We start from the raw sequence: 7943 nt of genomic DNA, 5'->3' as shown, positions 1-7943 counted from the left end.
GCGGGTAAGGGGAGCTGAGTCCACGGCCAGATCAGCCATGATCTTGTTGAATGGCGGAGCAGGCTCGAGGGGCTAGATGGCCTACTCCTGTTCCTAATTCTTATGTTCTTATGTTCTAAGGTGACCAAAACTGCACGCAGTACTCCGGGTGCGGCCTCACCAATACCCTGTACAGTTGCAGCAGGACCTCCCTGCTTTTGTACTCCATCCCTCTTGCAATGAAGGACAACATTCCATTCGCCTTCCTGATTACCTGCTGCACCTGCAAACTAACTTTTTGGGATTCATGCACAAGGACCCCCAGGTCCCTCTGCACCGCAGCATGTTGTAATTTCTCCCCATTCAAATAATATTCCCTTTTACTGTTTTTTTTTCCAAGGTGGATGACCTCACAGTTTCTGACATTGTATTCCATCTGCCAAACCTTAACCCATTCGCTTAACCTATCTAAATCTCTTTGCAGCCTCTCTGTGTCCTCTACACAACCCGCTTTCCCACTAATCTTTGTGTCATCTGCAAATTTTGTTACACTACACTCTGTCCCCTCTTCCAGGTCATCTATGTATATTGTAAACAGTTGTGGTCCCAGCACCGATCCCTGTGGCACACCACTAACCACCGATTTCCAACCCAAAAAGGACCCATTTATCCCGACTCTCTGCTTTCTGTTAGCCAGCCAATTCTCTATCCATGCTAATACATTTCCTCTGACTCCGCGTACCTTTATCTTCTGCGGTAACCTTTTGTGTGGCACCTTATTGAATGCCTTTTGGAAATCTAAATACACCACATCCATCATGCTCGTTATATCCTCAAAGAATTTCAGTAAATTAGTTAAACATGATTTCCCCTTCATGAATCCATGTTGCGTCTGCTTGATTGCACTATTCCTATCCAGATGTCCCGCTATTTCTTCCTTAATGATAGCTTTTAGCATTTTCCCCACTACAGATGTTAAACTAACCGGCCTATAGTGGAGGAATTGAGCTTGGTGAGGGCCTGGAAGGAGATGGGGAAAAACCTGGAGTGATTATGAAGTCAGGTAAAATATATGGAAGGCAGTGCAAGCAGAGGTGTGTATATTAAGGGAAATGCGGATCTGAGCATAGATGGCTTTATTGAAGATAGAGATCTCAAAGATGGCAAAACCTTTCTGGAGCCGGGATTGAAGACTGGGGCAAGAAATCCAATAATATTGAGCATGAAGTTGAGTAAGGATAATAGAGCAAGTGGGGGAATATCAGTAAAGGTTGAATTCAAGAAGATGACAAGTTGCACAGTTCAGGGGTAGGATGAAGAGAGGAGATAGGAGATTTCAACTAGGAAAATTGCTAGAATATTCGGCAGGACAGTAGCCAAGCATGATTTTGAAGGAGAAATAGGACTTATGGTGAGAGACATGTTAGAATGAATAGCATGGAGGGATGGCCTCAAAAAGGGGGAAAGAGTTGCTTTCTGTGAGACGGCTTTTAATAGGCCGCAGGATATCAATTGGTTCATCTCTGATGAGATTGTGGATGTGAGAGCCTTATTTGTAAGGAAGGAGATGCTTTCTACGGCATTGTAGGGGATAAGGGAAAAGGAAAAAGAAATGAAGGAGATTGGAAAAGTTTGTTCCTAGAGTCAGAGATGGTTGGATGTTGTGCCAAGATGAGGTAATGAGAGTGTGGATTACCATTCTGGGAAAAATCATAGCTCCAATAAGTATTGTAGAAGATGCCAGGAGCAGAGCAAAGGCAAACTGTTGGCCCATCCAAGATGAAGTCTTATCTTGGGGTGGCAGCAGGAGCAGATGTAGCGGCATGTGGGGCAGGTGTGAGATAGTTGGGCAAGAATGGGAAGTCATTGATAACCAAGAACCAAGACATGGGCAATGGGTTAAGAGGAAGAGAGGGGTTAGAGCTGCAAAGAGGGCAGTAGACCAAAAAAATGAGAGAGAACTTGATTCTGGGGTAACGGCCAAAATTCACACCCAATGGCTACAGAGCAAACTGGGTGATTTATGCTTGACTATGCAAGTCTCTGATACACCACATCGTACAAGGCCTTTTGATCATCAAAAGAATTTGGGATCAGTGGTAGTTGAAAAAAATCTGGGCCTGATATTGGAGACAGGAAGAGATGGGGTTTGGCAATGGTTGAGCCGAGTTCAGGCAGTGAAGGTGTTTTTTTTTCGTTTTCAAAAACTAGCTTTAATTTTATTCAAATTGATCAGATTTTTTTTAAAAATGGGCAAATACTTGTGAGTGCTGTAATATTCTGTCTCTCGTCTATAGTACAGCTGCTTGCTGTTTATTTGCTTGTTGCAATTGCAGTGCTGCCCCAGAAACCCCAAAGATTGGAAGCCTCTTTGTAGGCCTTGTTACGGTGGGCAATACAGTTTCCTTGTTTGTTTGACTTTGGCGATCCATTTTAGTCACGGACACAACAGTTTTCCTTCTCCTTTTGTCAGCACGGATGGAAGTCATTGAGAACTTGTTCAACTGGGACTTTCCTCATCATTGAGACCGAAACTTCAACTTGGGCTCCATGTGGGTATGGGGAAGGTTTTGCGCTGTCAATATGGTTGTGCCCCGGCAGAGCAACTGGTTTAAAAAATAATCCAGGCACAGGTGGAGATCGACAGGTTCAGGGCCTGGTGATGGTCATAATGGGTCCAGGATCTATTGACAAACGAGGAAGATCCAGAGCTTGCTTGATTGGTTGGATTGCAACCAGGTTTGAGTCTGGCTGGCTTGATGTTGTGGCTGGACAGATGCAGATCCATGGCTAGCTGTTGGGAACTGGAGCCCAGTTGGCTGTCTGTGTTATGGCTGACAGAGGTCTGGGACCTGGTTGCAGTGAGTCCAGAGAAGGCTAGTTGGAGGTTGGCTATCTTTCTGGTGAGGATCTAGATCCAAGGCCCAGCCTGGCTGCAGGCTGGATCTGAGACCTGGCTGGAGGTTTGGTCTGATTAACAGAGATCCAGGTCTGGACCCAGCTGGAGAACAGCAAGAGTCAGCACTTTCAGTAGTAGAGTGGGGAAAAAATTGGTAGAAAAAGATGGAGTGGGAGGGGTGCGGGAAATGTAAAATAATTGTTGAAATAAATAAAATGACAGATTCACATGGTGAGTCCTGATTTTGACTACTTTGACAGTAGGAGGCACAAAGCTTACTCCTCCACAGGAAGGGAGCAAATATCTGAGGTAGGCTTTGCCTGCCGTGTATCTCCTTGTAACCGAATACAAAGCAGCACTGCATGAGTTATGGAAGCAGATCACATGCATATCCTTTCAACTGGGGATGCGGGTGCTGGAGGTAAATGGAAAGATTGAAATCTGAAGATAACTATTAAATGGCTATTATTGCTCTATGGTGCAAGACCGTTCCTCTAATGGCTGAAAAAAATATGAGCATTGGTCTGTGAAGCTGAAAAGCCATTGTGAATATGGATCAGATATTATTGCTGTTTGCTGTTGAGACACAAAAGAAACATCAACAAATTAAAAGCCTTACTATTTATCAATGAGATGGAGTTTTTTTATTTTTCATTGGGTGTGATTTTAACCTTTGACTTTCCATTAAGCTCGTGAAAATGTTGCTGTTAATTTGTGGGGGAGGTGGAGGATGTTGAGGGAGTCGAAACTGCTAAATCCTTACGTTATCATTGTTTTTTTAAAAGCTGTTGAATAGCCAAAGCAGTTATTTAGATTTGCATACCCATGATTCAATTTATTCTAAATGTATCACTTTTGGAATAAAGTTAAATGAACAAGTCACCTTTTAAAATGTTTGTTGAGAACACAAAAACAGTTGATAGATGGTTGAGACTGCACTGAAGTGACTTTGATATTGTACTTTATTATGTTGAGTTCTAAGGCTAAATGGCTTCCGTACAATTCACATTGCAGATAGCACACAGACTCTCAAACTGTTTCAGTACAGTTTTACATTTTTATAAGATTTACTAGTTCAGCTTTGTTTGAGGTAAAACTTTAGAGGCAGGGCAGTCTAAGAACCTTTATTAAAATTTAAAAAAAAAATCTGACGAGCAGCTTGACAACTTAATACATTACGACAGTTGTAGAAATGATTGTATTTACTCTTAACAGTTTTGGCACAAAAGTGCATCTAATCTTTCATGTGAAGTCTTGATGCATTCCAGAGCAGTTGCTAAGGTTCAAGACTGTGGGAGGGAGGCTAAGTAATTGAGGAGTTCCTGTCACGCAAGTGTGCTGAAAAGTGAATGCTATGGTAATGATGTGGTGGGTCTATGACGTTTGTTGGGGTAGCATAGAAATTACGAAAGTTCAAACACCACCAAAAAATGTGGATTTCCGTAATAAATGATTACTTGTGGAATTCTCATATATTCCATTGTGCTTCAAGAAACCAAAAATAGAGAAAACTCTAGTATTTCCCAATGATTACGCAATAATTAAATAGCAAGTACATGAGCAACAAAAAACTCTTTTCAGCACTGCACATGTGAAAAAAAAGATTCCTTTTTGTATGTTTTAGAATATATTTATTAGACTAAGTCAAACCTGTCTTGGTTTCAGTGGCACTTATTAAGGTAGGCATCAAATTCAGGCAAATAATCACTTTTTTTTTCGGTATTGTATTAGTTATTTCAGATCTAATAGCTCTGATTATAGATTAGTTAGACAAAATTAGAGGTCAACAGTCAAGCTTTGTTTGAGAACTTTGGCCTGGATACTCTCATGAGGCACAATATGAATACATTGTACTGATAATTAGAAGTTTTCTTTTATGCTAAAAGAATTTTAATTAGCCAATAATATATCTTCACGACCGCTATTGACCACTCCACAGCCTCTGCGTTGTTAGGCTGCTTGTTAAGATAGCTAAACTGGTGTAAGCCGTGGCTCAGTTGTAGTACTCTCTCACCTCTGAGTCAGAAGGTTGTAGGTTCAAGTCCCATTCCAGAGACTTAAGCCCAAAGTCCAGATTGATACTCCAGTGCAGTACTGAGGGGGTTCCGCACTGTCCGAGATGCCATCTTTCAGATGAGATGTGAAACTGAGGATCTGTCTTGCCACTTGGGTGGATGTAAAAGATCCCATGGCACGATTGTGAAGAAGAGTAGGGGAATTCTCCCGGGTGTCCTGGACAATATCCCTCAACCAACATCACTTAAACAGATTATATGGTCATTATGTTTGCTGTTTGTGAGAGCTTGCTGTGCACAAATTCGCTGCCACATTTCCCATGTTACAACAAAAAGATTTCATTGATTATAAAGCGCTTTGGGATGTCCTGAAGTTGTGAATGGTGCTATATATATATATCTTTCTTTGGCTTGTCTGATGGTCCTGGATGAGATGCACATTTTTCCAGTTAAACATGGGGAAGATCATAGCCATAGTTATCGACCCCTGCCTCTATCCATCCCCCTCCCCAGCCATTGTCTCAGGTTGAATTAGACTGTTTGCAACCTTGGCATCTATCCTATTTGACTCTGAGCTGACCTGCTGAGCCCTTATGCTCTCTATCACAAAGACCACTTACTTGTACCTCTGTAACATTGCTCATCCACCCTGAACCCATCGTCTGCTGAAATCTTATATATTATACATACCTTTTGTCACTTCTGGAATCAACTATTCCGTGAAGCATCTTGGAGGCAGTGGGAATCTTGTTTCTTTCAGAACTTCCAAAATAGTCCCATATGTTTGCAGGTCTAGCCAAAAGATAGCACCTCTTCCCTTTGGCTCAATTCTTAGACCTTTTTCGACTGAATTTTTTCGTGTCACCATTTCCTTTGATCTCAAATGGACTCTTTAACACTATCTTCATTTTTAAAACTGCCACAAAAAGCTTGGTTTCTTTTTGTGCCAAATATAATTCTTCCTCTCAAGAACTCTGAATTCCATAGAAACCCATGTCCATTCAATAACTGTATAGTACTCCCGTGCCTTGGGAGACTTTCTAGCTGCTCTCACTCATTCCTAGTCAAGAAAGAAGAAAAACTGTGTCATTTGAAGTGTGATCTTTCTCTCATCTCTAGCTTCCAACCTCTCCCATTCCATATCGTCTCTATTGTGCACTACTTCCGATTGAACTTCTCTTTCTAGTTTCTGTAAATATGCCATTCTGTAACTTCTTCCACCTCCCCAAATCCTCGCTGTGACTTATTGCACCTTATATTCCATCTAATTCTTTCCCAGGGCCTCGAAAATCAGGTATTGCTTGCTTCTCTTGAGTTTTTCAAAGAACAGGGGAATTATCCCCGGTGTCCTGGTCGATATTTATCCCTCAATCAACATAACAAAAGAATAGATTATCTGGTCATTATCACGTTGCTGTTTGTGGGAACTTGCTCGTGTGCAAATTCACTGCCGCATTTCCTACATTACAACAGTGACTACGCTCCAAAAGTACTTAATTGGCGGAAAGCGCTTTGAGTCGTCCGGTGGTCCGGAGGTCCGATGAAAGGCGTTATATAAATCCAAGTCTTTCTTCTTTCTATTCCTTCTTCCTATGATCTTTGGCATAATATCCAAGCTCTGTGCCAATTTATCCCTAATCAGTTGCTTAGCGGCAAAATGTGGGTACTTTGCGCCACCAGTTAGGGGGCACTACAGGGCACAAATGTGGTTTTGCCTGGGCATGGCGACAACAGTGCCTCCCGCTAAGCTAAATTCGGCAGGAGCTTTGTGGCGCCGCTAACAGGTAGATGCGCCGGACGATGATATCATCGGTGTACGCAGCGCCCCGCCCCAGAAGCTAAATTTGGTTGCGCCCCTGTGTTCCCGCTTGCCGCTGACAATTGCAGCTTCAGCTGTCAGGTTTCAGTCGGGAGTCGGCTGGAGGAGTGCTATTTAAAGACGCCATCTTTGAAAAAAAAATTAGTCGGCCATTACTGGTTGCAACTTACTTCCATATAGGCAGATGGGCTTTTTAACAGATTTCAACGATTTTCAGTTGAAAGAGTGTTCTGGCTGTTAAACATTCGTGACATTCATTGAGGGCAGGTTTGAAACAACAACATTTATATCGTTTCATGGGGTCTGTGTTGGCACTCGACCTCTTGCTCCGATGTCACTGTCGGAGGCAATTTCGGCAGAGAAAGACAGCAAAATATGGCCAGAGGGAGGGGGCTCAACAGGAGACCTTATCCTCCCAGGGTATTCCGGCAGCAATTCTCCTACATCAGTTTCACTGAGGAACAGTGTGTTCGAAGGCTGCGCTTCAGCAAGGACATGGTCACAGAACTCTGCCATTTCCTGCAACCAGACCTTGAGCCTCAGATCAGGGTGAGGACGGCTCTTTCAGTGGCAGTCAAGGTCACCATTGTGGTCAATTTCTACGCCAGTGGATCCTTCCAGTGTACAACAGGAGACATCTCCAACATCTCCCCGTTTGCCGTCCATTGCTCCATCCGCCAGGTCACAGATGCTCTCTGCAGAACGAGAAGGGAATACATTTCCTTCCCCATGACCAGAGAGAAACAGCTGGAGCATGCATGTGGCTTTGCCAGGATAGCGGCCTTCCCCGTGGTGCAGTGAACCACTAACTGCACCCACGTCACTTTGCGGGCACCGCATCACAATCCTGAGGTATTCCGTAACCGCAAAGGCTACCACTCACTGAATGTGCAGCTGGTGTGTGATCACACACGCTGAATTCTCACCGTCAATGCCCGCTATTCTGGCAGCAGCCACGATGCATTCATCCTGAGTGGGTGTCCCTTTTTGTCATCTCCTGCATGCTGCACAACTTGGCCATCATGAGGCGCAGCCTTTGCCACCAGGCACAGCTCCACCACCTCAGGAGGAGCAAGAGGAGGAGCAGTAACAGCACGAGCAGGAGCAGCAACACCAGCGACGGAGGAGGCAGCCACTCAATTGCGATTCTGCCAGGGCGGTCTGCCACCATCTCATCAGACTTCGGTTGCAATGAATTCCAGCCCACTTCCTAGTTGCTCTGCACGTCCCC

This window comes from Pristiophorus japonicus, chromosome 5 (assembly GCF_044704955.1).
Source record: "Pristiophorus japonicus isolate sPriJap1 chromosome 5, sPriJap1.hap1, whole genome shotgun sequence".
NCBI classification, from domain to species: domain Eukaryota; kingdom Metazoa; phylum Chordata; class Chondrichthyes; family Pristiophoridae; genus Pristiophorus; species Pristiophorus japonicus.
The sequence above is the reverse complement of the archived record's forward strand: the minus strand, read 5'-3'. Positions refer to the sequence as shown.